This window comes from Bombyx mandarina, chromosome 13 (genome assembly GCF_030267445.1).
Source record: "Bombyx mandarina strain Sakado chromosome 13, ASM3026744v2".
NCBI lineage: Eukaryota > Metazoa > Arthropoda > Insecta > Lepidoptera > Bombycidae > Bombyx > Bombyx mandarina.
This window is the reverse complement of record NC_143220.1, coordinates 6,970,172-6,984,915: the sequence shown is the minus strand read 5'-3', so window position 1 is coordinate 6,984,915 and position 14,744 is coordinate 6,970,172. Positions and strand designations below refer to the sequence as shown.

Below are 14,744 nucleotides of genomic sequence, written 5' to 3'. Positions count from 1 at the left end.
TAAAGCGTAATGCCATAACGCACTCCGCGGGACCAATAAGCCTTATCTGTACACTTGTGTAAACAATATCATTATTGGTTATCCTTATTTGCGGTGTGCCCGGTAATGGATCGATATCTACATTCCCGGGCACCTTCGACAATTCTCTTTCTATGTTGCCTAACTGTACTGTTAAGGTAATTTGGTTGACCACCATCATCGGCTACGTTTTTTTATAGCTTCAATGGGTGGATGAGCCCACGGCCCATCTGGTGTTGAGTCGATGTCGCCCTGTCGATAAATCTTTAAGATTATCGTGTTTATGAAAGACTGAAAACCTGAAAGCTATATTAGGAATTACGAAGCGACGATCCCTTGGTGGTTTTAAAAGGTGAGATCAGAGGGTCTATAGTCATTATAACGGTTTTTTTTATTGCTTAGAATGTGTGGACGAGCTCACCGCCCACCTGGTGCTAAGTGGTAACCGAAACTCATAGACATGCCGCCACCCACCTCTAAAGTCTCAGTTTTAACAGTACAACGGCTGCCCCACCCTTTAAGCCGAAACGCATTACTCCTTCACGGCAGAAATAGGCGGATGTGGTACCTACCCGTGCGGACTCATAAGACGTCCTACCACCAGTAATATGTGCCTCAATGGCCTAGGCCTCATTTCTGTATTTACCAAACGGCTATGCGTTTTAGTAGGATTGGCAATACGATTACGTTACAATCGTGGCTTCGGTATCCATTTTTATCCGTTAAAGATATATTTCAATTTCATTCTGTATATCCTTGGTTCTATCCTTGGTTCTAAATAGCTGATAATGCTTAAAATTTATTTCGAGTTCCGCATCGTCATCGACGTAGCTCAGTCGTTCATGTGAGCTAGATCCAACTATCAGAATGGAGAAATTGAGCCATGACCACCTCAAAATTACGTACGTAAATTGCTGCATTCAACCGTAAAGCAATATTCACTTACAATAGCATTGAACCCCATGATCTGCAATCATCGCATCACTGCAGAGGGCGCCACTGAGCTCATCTCTATATGTAAATTGGGGAAACCATTGTGTTAGGTAGAAGCTCTGGGCGATGACCCGATGATTGGCTGTGAATGTTGACCTATTTGATTATAGCTCGGGCAGTTTCAACTTTAAAGAACATTTGAATTACATTTACTTTTTGCTGTCGCGTATAGAATTAATTACATATTTTCGATTAGATAAGATTGCCTTTATTAACAATCTAATTTAAGTTAGATTTTTTATTCATTTTAATAACTAAGTCACTAGCGCATTATATAATATACTAGCGACCCGCCCTCGCTTCGCTTCGGAAACATTAAAACACACATGAAACAAAAAAAATAAAATAAAAAAAAATAAAATAAAATAAAGTAGCCTATGTTCATCAGGGACAATGTCGGCTTCTAATGGAAAAAGAATTTTTCAAATCGGTCCAGTAGTTTCGGAGCCTATTCGAAACAAACAAACAAACAAATCTTTCCTCTTTATAATATTAGTATAGATATATATTTAAAATTTTAAAGATGTAAGTATGTAATGTAACTATGTAGTTACATAGATAAAATTTTATATATATATCTGTATATATATAAAAATGAATTGCTGTTCGTTAGTCTTGCTAAAACACGAGAACGGCTGGACCGTTTAAAAGGTACATAAATGCTCGGAATTAAATAAAAAATAACAATTTTGTTTTTCCTTTTATGTGTTTTAAATTTATTTTACGATTGAGGCACTACGAAGTCTGCCGGGTCAGCTAGTTATCTAATATAGTTTTATTATTCGACACCGATTTCTTGATCATCTTGCTGTACAGCATAGGCCTCCGCAAGGGTTCTCCGTAATGTTCCATCCTGTCTTTTTCTCATCCAAGTCGTCCCTGCCACTTTTTTGATGTCATCTTCCCATCTACGTTGTTGTCTTATATTTTCGATACATCTACTTATTTAAAATAAAAAAAAGTAGAACTTGTTTTTACCTATTTCTATGCGAAAACCGAAGAAAGTGTATTTTTAATTTTTGTCGACGAACTCCAGCGAAACTTCAGCGACTTATGTTTTTTCTAACGTAGCATAATAAAGTGGTTGCACCTATACTACTTCATGTTTTGGTATTACTCAGGTTTTCTTATCAAAAGTTTTAAATTACAGAAATAATAATATGTAACAAAATGGTTACGCACCGAAGTGTAACTTTATCGGAACCGGATATTGACACTGCCGCCATTTCCGTCCGCCATTACTGACGTATGAACGTAAATAGTGCACCAGGGATAAGGTAAAACTATGTTATTCTACTAGAATGTTTCTTTTTTTTCTATTTTTTTATTATAGCATCTTGTATTTTTGTAGTTAACTTAGAAGAAAGACGTCGAGGTCTGCCTTCAACGATTACCAGCGCCCATGTTGAGTTGGGTGAATACTCACGTTCCATTAGAATAACGGGAATATGCCATTCCGACCTTCAGATCCTCGGCAGAAATTGAGTAGACAGATAGTGGTGACAACTCGTGCTAGGGTAGTAAAAGCAAGCTTATAAAAGCCTCACTAGAACTGCTCAAGATGAGCGCAAGTGAGAGCAGTAAGAAGAAAAAGCGGTTTGTCTGTGGCTATGACCACAACCCACCATCAGGTGGGCCATATGCTCATCAGACTACTAAAGCAATAAAGCACATCCTTTAAGAGGAGCGAAGTTTTTGTGTCGATAATAGGTCAGTTTACCCTAGCGAACGAACCGGTCTGTAACTGACGTTTGAGAAATATTTTTCACGGTACTCAATCGAAAATTATTACAAGCTATGTGTCGCATTGAAATGTTACTGACGTTTCAATTTGTAAGTTTAATTATTCTTATGATTTTTGTGCTGTGTAGTGGTGATCGTATATACAGGTCAGAGAATCTCAATAAATACCTTATTTTTTAACAATCATTGCTCATAAATTGTGTGTAGAGTAGTAATGTGGCAAGTGAAAACCAATACGAGCCGGTGGCATTACTCAGCTTATACATACTAGGTATGAACCATGAATCAATAACGTATTTTATTTTGAAAGCCAGATTACCGCAGTTGTATAAGTATTGAAAATGGCTCGTGTCCGACATTGGTTGTCACAAGGCTGTGTAATGATTAATATCCTTGGGCCCGCGGTTCGCAGTTGTGGACCAGTCTCACATACGCTGCGCGCCCCCTAGCCGTGGGGACCGCGAAGGAGATTGGCCCCCGGCCTAAAAAAAAGGTGGTGTAATCCCAATAGTGTAAAATTAATCCCAACATTATTATACATATTTTAAAAGCTTATGATTACACTTGGGTTAAACCAATGCTTAATTGCGAGTAAGTATTGTAAGTCCGCACCACCATTCTGCCTATTTCTGTCGTAAAGTGTATCGTTTTGACGGGTGGAAAACCCGCTATGCAATTTATTTGAGTTTTCCATCTTATTTCTTAAAGTGGCTTCACTCAGCCAACCTCTTAGACAACCTCTTTTTTTGTTTATAAAATTTCTGACAAACTTTATTATTCGCTTTTTATGCTTGCTTATTTGCGCTAAGCAAATACTATGCAATAGTTTAAATTTCTTACATAAGCTACATACCTACTTACATGACCATAAATCAAGTAATTGTAGCATGCTTGCCAACTCAATAATATCAACCGTGTCTCTAATAGCCAGTCAAATTGGACTTAAAACGATTTTATCATTATCAGTCTCATATTACTGTATCCGAGTGAATCGAATCGTTACGGTAATGAGACGATATCGATTCTGAATCGTTTTGGAATCAATAAAATCGTATGACTCAATTATCTTTCATTGGAGGAATTAATTTTAATAGTGAAAATTATCGGCCTCATTGTTTGATCAATTTATTTCAGTGAGTCTATTAAAATTTGGCTGTCTGTAACTTTATGAATTTTGGTTTTAATTCATAATCTGAGAAGATTGTTTGGAAAAACTTCAATGATATCAAATAGTACACACAAAGTTGAACTGAATTATAATTAATTTAGAAAAAATGTTTTGATTCCCCTACCTATTCTTTGGTAGTCTAAAGGGCTATTCGAACTATGTACGGATGGGTAGGTGAGTTACCGGGACTTAACCTAAGAGAGCTGGTTAGCACTAGCTCTAGTCCAAGAGGAGTGCTTCGTTGAGCCTATCACCCGATCGGAATCGCGACCCCTTCAGAAGATCCGGCGGGTATCGCTGTGTTGTGTTTATGGGTTAGGTTGCACCAGTGGTCTAGAGAGCCCAAAAGCACCGAAAGTAGATTGGGAAAATGTTATGTTAGCGCGTATTGGGACAAGTGATACTCAAGATGGCCAGTGACACACTAACATTTATTTCAAACATAACAGAAAATTCGATAAGGCATCGTTTGGGTGACGACAGCTTTTTGCTGCCATATTGCCTGATTCAGATATGTAGTTAAAGGCCGCCACGATAAGTGGAAAGACTGATACAATTCATTTTGATTACTGTATTTGCAAATACGAGCATATCCAATGTGCAAGTAGTTTATTAAAGTTATCGACTCAGCCAATCAATTTTAATCGTTTAGTTAATGCTCATGGTAGGACAAAACGGATCACATCTGTAATAATATATAAATCTACAGTGGTTTTTACGGATGTTCGGTTATAACTACTGAACCGTGCATCCGATTGACTTGAAACTTGGTATCCATGTAGAAAATACATATACTTAATGGATAGGCTAATATTTATATGAGTGTTGGACTCCCTACACCAGTTGCGGGGGCGTTAATGATGAGAATCTTTGTGGGGGTGAGAAATAGTAATGTTAATTTTAAATGCCCAGCGAAGCGGACGGGTACAGCTAGTCAAATTATAATGTCTTACACTAACATAATCTGTTTTCTGTAAAACCAATAGAAAATCCAGTGCATTCAGCATCCAATCCAAGTTTAAGTGGTATCCAGTTGTGCAATACACGAAGCTCTAAAATTTTACGGTTACCTATTGGCTTATGGATAAGCGCATCGCAGGTGTACTGGGTCTTATCTGAACTATGTCAATTGCCTGCGGGATTGGTGGGAGATATTGAGTCACGATATTTAGTGATACTGGAGTTTTATTACTGTAATTTATATAGAGGTATTGTAATTGAGATACTGATTTAATAAATAGTGGCATAGTCTTTGTGAGTCTGCATTTGTCGATACTACTACCATGTCCACTCATTGTCAAAAACAGTAATGTATTCAATCTACATGAAACAAGAAAGCTATTATATTTTACAATTGACCGGAATTTCAGCAACTCAAACTGGAAACTGTTCCAAAATGAGTTCCTTATATTTTTTTTTAATTGATTATATGGGTGGACGAGCTCACAGCCCACCTGATGTTAAGTGGTTACTGGAGCCCATAGACATCTACAACGTAAATACACCACCCAACTTGAGATATAAGTTCTAAGGTCTCAGTATAGTTACAACGGCTGCCCCACCCTTCAAACCGAAACGCATTACTGCTTCACGGCAGAAATAGGCAAGGCAGTGGTACCTACCCGTCCGGACTCACAAGAGGTCCTACCACCAGTAATTACGCAAATTATAATTTTGCGGGTTTGATTTTTATTACACGATGTTATTCCTTCACCGTGGAAGTCAATCGTGAACATTTGTATGTATGTTATATGTAGAAATAGAAGAAAATTACTGTTTCGATTAATGTTAATGCGATGATTGCCACACGAAATAGACTCGTCTGTCCTCGGCATACGCGTCAGATCTCAGTTGTGTCATAATTTCCACGTTGTTATTCGTTCATCCATTCAAATAAAGAGATACATTTTTCACATTTAAAAGTATAAGATCATCCAGCCCCAAGACAAAACGCACGCAGCTGGATACCATTGTTGAATTATATTAAAATTTATTTCCACACACGACACGAGTACATAATTTGAACATTTGTTATCATCCCCCTGTATTAACGTTAAGTATTGTATGATAAGTTTTTCCATTTAAATGTCAACGGGGGTGCATAATCATCTTTTGAGAAGATCATTGCGGCATCTTTATGTAACGGCGTACAGCCAAGAATTGCTTTTATGAACAAATTGTTTGCAGAAATTGATTTTATTGCTATATAAAAGGTCGTTTGTGTTAATTGACTTCCACGGTGAAGGAATAACATCGTGCAATAAAAATGAAACCCGCAAAATTATAATTTGCGTAATTACTGGTGGTAGGACCTCTTGTGAGTCCGCGCGGGTGGGTACCACCACCCTGCCTATTTCTGCCGTGAAGCAGTAATGCGTTTCGGTTTGAAGGGTGGGGCAGCCGTCGTTACTATACTTGAGACCTTAGAACTTGTATCTCAGGGTGGGTGGCGCGTTTACGTTGTGGATGTCTATGGGCTCCAGTTACCACTTATCACCAGGTGGGCTGTGAGCTCATCCACCCATCTAAGCAATAAAAAAAAAAAAATCAGAGTCTGTTTGTAAGATATCACTGTTTTCAATACACGCCTTAGTCCAAATGTGAGAAGGCGATTGAAAATAAAACATCCAATATTTTTTTTTCGTTTTTTCTTCAGGGTTCGGTCTTTTGATTTCCCGCCTCACTCTTTCGTCTCGATGGTCGTCGCATTTTATCTCTGGTTCTCTTAAAAAGTAGATATCAAACGATGCCTACGTACGCCGCTAACAATAAATACTAACGCCATAAAATAAAATAAAGTTCTATAGCGCGGAAATAGCGGCGCTATTGTACTAATGAAACAATAAAGGCTCCTGTTAATCCTCGCCACGTGCATACTATTAGCTTGCGGTTTGTGATTTTGTATAAATTCATTCTATTTTCCCTTTTTTACTACCACTTGTTTGTTGGCTTCAATAGGTGCGATAAAATTTCAAGAAGGCCTGAGTCTGGATTTAAAAGTGAGCACATAATTCAAAGGAAATATGCTCTGTTCATTCAAGGACAAGAAAACGAAGTCTTTGCGAAAAACATGTATGATTGAAAAAATTTCGATTTCAACAAAAAAAGCTACTAACGGAGTGTGTTATATCCGAGAGTCAATTAGTGATGCGAATTTTTCAGTTCAATTTTCATTGACTGTACGTTAGGTATTTATTGTAGAAATCTAAAATATATACGAAATAGGAATAGTAATCAATCTGCAGTCATATATATTACTAGCCGTGCTCGCCCGCTTTTCTGCGCATTTAAAATTAACATTATTATTTATTGTCATTATTATTAGGGAGTCCAACACTCATATAAATATTAGCCTATCCATTAAGTACATGTATTTTCTACATGGATACCAAGTTTCAAGTCAATTGGATGCGTGGTCCAGTAGTTATAACGGAACATCCGTAGAAACCACTGTAGATTTATATATTAGTATAGATATAGATGTTGGCTTGAAGTGTCAAAGCTATACGATTTGATTGATTGATGATTTGACGGAAAACGCACTTACAGGTAAGCTGGACTGTTATGTTGTATAGTGTATACTTACCCATTTACTGTAATCAATAAATAAAAAGCCCAGACTCCAAATACTTCCAACGATACTCATCACGACCAGAGGCCAACTTGGGACCAACGTTAGTGACCACCCGACACGAGGCGGTTAAAACTCACTGTATATTCTGACTGACTCGGTGGTCCAGTATTTAGTGGCTCTGACTATTGCGTCGAGGATCGTGAGTTCGATTCCCACAACAAACAAACATTCGCGTGATGAACAAGTTTGCTTGCTCTTTGTCTGGATGTTTTAGGTATATATTTAAACGTATGTAATTATGTCAATCTCTGGTACCCATAATATCCCAATTTGGGATCGGACGACCGTGCGTGGTTTGTAAATTTTAAAAATGTTTTTTGTTTAGTTACAGCGGCTGCCCCACCCTTCAAGTCGAAACACATTACTGCTTCACGGCAGAAATAGGCAGGTTGGTGGTACCTACCCGCATAGACTCACAAGAGATCCTACCACCAGCGAATTATTTTATTTTTGAGGCTGGTTTCTTCTAATTAGCCGCGAGTGCTCCCGTCTAAACCTAATCATTCCTAAGCACGCAATCGCTTTTCACCATAACACTCAATTAGACACCGTTTCCAAGGTACGTGAAGTGATCTAGTTATGGCGACAAACAGCGCGCAGGAGGACACCTGCGGGGGAAGTTTGCCCGCAATTTAATTAGTTATGGAAATGGAGCCCGGTTCCGGTGCGAACCAGACTTGTTAGTTTGGATGTTGGCTGAATTGTTTGTCGGGGATTTTTTTTAAGAGTCATCTAGACGTCTACTGACTGCAGAGGTTCCCGATACTGGGGTGCTTTGTGACCCAAAGTGTGTTGTGTGTGTTTTAGAAGTCGAAAAGCGAAAATAGTATAGTACCTTTTAGAAGATTATTCTTCAAGCCCAATCTCATTTCATTGGTCAAAGGAGCTTTATGATATCATAGCGTGAATGATGACACCTGATTTATGGTCAATACACTATTTATTAATGCTTCATTGCGGAAATCGCCAGGATAATAAATAAATAAATTATAATTTCTATATTTTGTAAATTCTACGTAAATGGAGTGGGGGGTAATATTTTGCGTTATGCCTAAGTAACTATTCCACGCGGACGGAGTCGCGGGCAAACCTAGTAGGTAATATTTTTTTCTACGAGTTTAGTTATTATTACGCGATATGATATCTTAATTTCGTATTATTTATCAAGACACGGATAGATTTAGTTTTTAAGACAATACACCCTGTATCAGGAAGTAAACTAAATATAATAGTCATTTACATTACTTACACGGAATACACAAAGAATGACGTCAAAATAGGAACGCTGTGGAACAAAAACTAAAAGACTTGGAGCACGGGATTGCATCCGCAGTTGCAGTGTCAACCGCAATCAGGCTGCGACTAAGCGGTTATCATTTCCGTCGAGAGATGGCGCTGTAACAAATTTTCCGTTGCTTTTTGAGTACAATCATCAAGTATTGTGTTGGAAATACGAAAATACGAGCTGAGATTTTCCGGTCTTTTTGGAGCCGTCTCGCTTTGATCGTTTCGGTTTTCGGTAAATTTTCTTTGTATTGAGTCGCGTGTGTACTGTGACCATATTGTATATTGTTCATATTGTTGTTTTATTTACGCCTAACATGGTTATAGGACATGACGGGCATATGCTCCGTAATTGTTTCAACAAATAACAAACTGTTAAAAAATCTGATACGCATTTCTAAAGTCTTTTTATTTTTTATATGACTTACGAGAAGTCTATTAAACTATTGCTTGTAGTATTTTTTAAAGAGGTGACTAGAAAAAGTATCTTGCCAGATACAAACCCGTGACCAATGACTCAAAAAATGGCACGCATTAAGCTATTAGCAGCGAGCGTATCTCAAGTCACTAATGGAAATAGGTTATGTGAAATTAAAAAAAAAGCTATTGCCGTCAATTCGAAGAAAATTTCAAAACCGCAGACACCATACACAAAAAGCAATAACAGTCGAAGCCTTCATTTCCAATAGTAACGAAAAGAATTACAGAACTTTCGACAATTCAATGGAACACCGCAGAATTCTGATCGAGCTATTGACGAAACTTCAGTTGTCTTTCGCGCAACATACCTGAAGATGCCGACTTAGCTTTAATAAGACATGGCATGTCTTTGATCCTGCTTTTTTATTTGACGAAATAGTAGTTTTAACGGGAAAACATATACACCAACAGTCCAATTTAATAGGTCACAGTTTCCTACAATGTCAGACAGTACAGATAGTCAATAGTCTGACCTCGACTCTAATATGATTTTGTCCCACGACCGTCCACACTTGGATATAAGCCTCTCCCAAGGTTCGCCACAGAAACCGGTGCTACGTAGCCTGCGTCTTATATTTAAGAACATTATATCCAAGTGTAGCATAATAAGTTGTTTACCTTAACATAATATCGGGGAATTCGTTGTTTAGATAATCTGTCTCATTTTATATATTCTTTCTCTCTAAATGCTCTATAGACGATACTAAATCGATTCTGCCTAGCTAGCTTCTACTAGCTGTGAGCTCACGCACGAATTTACTGCAATATAAAGTAGTCGACATTATCTTTATATTGTCTGTATACAAGCATACAAGGGGAATGGTGAACGGTCATCCATAGATAATACACATAAATTAGTTTTTGATAAGTAGCTCAAGTACTCAACAAAATTTTTTACGGGCGTCGGCCACTAGATGGCTTCGCTTCGATTAGTTTCTCAGCGCTCCTGTAGATAAAATTGAATTAATTTGTCTATAGCAAATAAACACTTGTATGGTTTATTAATTTGTTATAATCTGTGTTTAGTTATACCATAATTAAATGCCTAAACTTTAACAACATATTAATTTAGGGGCATCCGCTACAAGATGTCACTAGTTTCCATACAGAAAAAAATATTTGTGTTAAAGTATCGCAGTTTCAGGGCCCCGCGGTTATCATCGCACGAGGAAAGCTTGCACATGGAAAATCTGCTTACCTTACTATTGGCATACAATCAGCTATCATTTCTACAAGGATGTTTTATTTGATAAAAAAAATAATGTCAATCAGTTTAGAATGTACAAGAGACGTTATAAATAAAGATCACAGGCACGTCCCTATAAAAATTAACCGCCAATTAATTCTAGGAACGCCCCATACAGAGTTAGGCTACACGAGTGCGCTCGCATGCACCGCTGTAGGTACGTAGGGCATCTACATCTATTCTAGACCTACGATATCGTTACAGTCTCTCTGATAGTCGCAGGCTCAGTGCCATACCGCCCACCGTGCGAGCCACGCGCTCTGCTCACGTAAACTCACGTGCACACGACAAACAGGAGAACGTAAAACTTTAAAGTTGACCGTAAAACTGGCCGAAACGCTTCGTAAAACATTAAAATAATAAAAAGAAAAAATAGAAAAACCGACCGTTATTTTCTGACAGCTCTATATTATTATTATTTTCGAATTGTAAAATTTTTGAATTTCGAACTTTTTTAGAACTTTTCAAACCGTTTTTCCTTTTTTCTAATCTCTTCAATCTAGCTAGTGATAGGAGTCCTTTGGATATATAAAATATAATCGCATCGTATCTGTAGGTGTTAAGGTAGTTTTTAGAGAAGTTTTTATCAAAAGTAGCTTAGGTGTAATATCGCTGACTCGCCCGGTTGTGAATCTTAAGAGTAGTTTCGCTTAGTTGTTGTAGTAATTATAATACATAGTAGGCATCTAGTAATGTTAAGGTACATACATAATTAATATTTAATCGCGTAGTATAAAGACTCAAGTGAAGTTCCTTGAAGACTTCGTGTAATTTGGTAAGTTCGCTTATTATTATTATTAGAGAGTCCGTTCGTAATTTGGGCTATTATATTATTTTATTGTATCAAAATACGTCAGTAGAAGAAATTGGGATAAAAATATGTAATTATTAATTAAATTAAAACTATGACTATTGGGCGATACATTCATTAGTATACATTTTTTTATTTTTTTTTATCAGTTTTATATAAGGTATATGTCGTTGCACCAAACAATTTTTTTTTATTGCTTAGATGGGTTGACGAGTTCACAGCCCACCTGGTGTTAAGTGGTTACTGGAGCCCATAGACATCTACGACGTACCCCCTTGAGATATGGGTTCTAAGGTCTGAAGTATAGTATACAACGGTTGCCCCACCCTTCAAACCGAAACGCATTACTGCTTCATGGCAGAAATAGGCAGGGTGGTGGTACCTACCCGTACGGACTCACAAGAGGTCCTACCACCAGTAATAAAACACGTTTGTAAATATATCATATAATACTGAAAAATAATTTAATATTGAAAGCTTTACGAGTATTTAAAATTGTATTCTTCTATTATGATTCGATCACACGCAATGTATTACAATCAGTTATCAGCTGACGGGGGAATCTACTTAGGCTTCGAAAGGAATACCGGCGCGTTCATTGACCCTATACGCTTTACATCGCGCGTTTATTTGGTTTTTTTGTTTATCAGCTTCAAACATTTATAATGGAAACCTACCATGGTAAATAAAATATTTGGCAGATTCGTGAAACTCACTAGCTATAGTTGCAAGAGCTATACAAGTTCCGAACATTACGAGCCATTGGTCCACTGAATAATTTTAACCACTCGGGGAAGACATTCCTTCTGTTATTAACCTCCAATTACTTAAATTCATATACCAACCTTTATGTGTTCGTATTTCTCTCTTTTCTTTCATTTACTGTCTTGATCCATATTCCTCCACATCCATTGATCGTTCGCTTAGAGACATCCTAGTCTATCTCTACCTTGGGTGTTAGAACGGCTCCTCTCTGGATGACCAGTGGGATCGATTAATTTAAATCAAATATACAGATCGCTATTAAAATACGCTACACAACTTGACTTAGTCTTTTCTACGTCGTAGTAGCAATTCCGTAGCTGGTGCTACGCGGACTTATGCTATATATTTTAATGAAAGAGCGCTTACGGGCTTTGATTATAGAAAAAACTTTGAGAAACACCTGGAATTCTTCGTTTACGATCACAGTACTTGCAATGAGTCCACGACAGGGAATCATATCAATATTCCTGCAAAGTGTGTTTTTGCCATTTTATTATGAATATCAATTTTTCTACTCACAATCGAGCTCCATAACAGTTAGGCTACACAGTCTTTCTAAACTACGATAATATGCCCTTCATCAAATACGCATCGGTACAAAACTAAGTACTTTATCGATAAAAGTCTGTCTGTATCAAATCTATATATAAAAATGAATTGCTGTTCGTTAGTCTCGCTAAAACTCGAGAACGGCTGGACCGATTTGGCTAATTTTGGTCTTGAATTATTTGTGAAAGTCCAGAGAAGGTTTAAAAGGTCGATAAATATGAAAATGCTCGGAATTAAATAAAAATAAACAATTTTGTTTTTCCTTTAATGTGCCCCCAGTCGGACGGATTCCTTCTGTTTGTTTTAAGTTTATTTTATACAAAAGTTTAGGTCTTTTATTTATCGATTAAGGCACTATGAAGTCTGCCGGGTCAGCTAGTAATTTATACAATACGGCGTAAATTCAATAATGAGACTCGTAATTTTAGCTTCTCCTCTGGAGGGCCGCCGTCGAGTATTCCATTACCTAACATTAATATTCGTTCAACTGAAGAGGTGCAGTCGAGTGCTCTGCAAAGATATTGTTTAAATTTTCATAAATTATACCCCTTTCGAATCTTTGTAGGGGAGCGTTCTATATTATAACAAAAGTCATTATAAAAATTAACAGAATTGCGTCTTTGAATTCGATGTTTTACTAAATAAATTTTTACTAAAAAAGTATTCCGGTGTAGTTTTTTTTCCTTTCTTTGCTAGATTCATACACATAATACATTTAAAACGATTATTTGTTCTAATATTTTAAAATGTATTTTATCTTAATACGACGATAGGAGATGAAGATATAATAAGAAAAATTGACATTTATCAAGCATATGTATTTTTTTTTATTTCAAACATAATTAGGGTGTTTCGTAAGAATAGTGCAGTAAAGGTATCTAGGAGAAAATACATGAAATACATAGTTTACGGATATTCCGGGAAAAAATTATTAAAATATTTTAATATTTTAATACGAAACCCGCTACATTTTTTTTTTCTTATTTAATTATTGCACAAAATTATAAAACAGCTCACAGCTTATCTGGTGTTAAGTAGTTACCTGAACCTAATTACACTACAACGTGAATGCACCTTGACACATGAGATCGAACTTTAATTATATCATGGGAGGCCAACCTACAGCGGCGGTAGTAAAATCCTGGATTTCAGTACCTACCCAGCGTACTTAGAATAGCAACAATAAATGCGATCGTAGTATGGAATAATATTCAGATAACGTTGCTGTACAAGTGCTATTATCAGTAGTTGCAGTATTATTTTAAGTATATTTATTTTTGGTAGACAGCGGCTTGGCTCTGCCCCTGGCATTGCTGAAGTCCATAGGTGACGGTAACCATTCGCCATCATGTGGGCCGTATGCTCGTCTGCCTATAAGGGCAATAAAAAAAAACCCTTACAACCATCCCTAAAGATTATTACATGATCGAACTAAAAACATTAAAGACAGAAACAGCAGAAGGATACTCCAGGATCTGTGCAGCCTAAAATATATTTTACCAACAGTACTCAATGTAAAAACTAGGAAAACAACAAGGTAGAAAAAGAAGACGAGGAACCTGAGAAGTAATATAAATTAGAGGAATCATTAGTGAACTTCAAAGGAGCGTACGTTGACTTGTTATACAAAATGTATCTCGTGGAACTTTAGTTTTTTTTTCGCTTTTCTTTTGTTGTGGACATATTTAAAGCTCCTTTTACGGTTTCAAATAATTCGAAACTTCAAAAATATTATAATATAATTATTATTATAATGACCCTAAATGAAACTATTTAAATTATTCCAAAAATTTTTGCAAAACAAAAAAATATACTAGAAATTAATATTGATGGTACAATCTAATCCGTCTCAATATGCACCTCTGCTATTTACAAATGGCTAATGAATTATTGACGTTCATTGAAATGCAGATTCGTTGAAGCGCTTATTTTCATTCCGATAAAAGGGTAAGGGCTACGGTTGTTGGAAAGTAATCTTAAAATGTCTATAGATTTTGTTTTATGGTCATTTGTTGGCCAACTCGCTGCCTGCCCCTGATTGTGAGCTTTTTTA

The 14,744-nt window shown here is 36.8% G+C and overlaps 1 protein-coding gene across 1 annotated transcript in view; it reads left to right on the top strand.

Annotated features, from left to right (window-relative positions):
• The first annotated feature begins 10,814 nt into the window (after nt 1-10,814).
• The window catches only part of Ten-m (teneurin transmembrane protein Ten-m), a 774,430-nt gene continuing 770,500 nt past the window's right edge, over nt 10,815-14,744 (top strand). The window contains exon 1 of the mRNA XM_089732319.1: nt 10,815-11,341. The gene's annotated coding sequence lies outside the window, so the exon portion shown is untranslated. The remainder of the gene's footprint in view (nt 11,342-14,744) is intronic.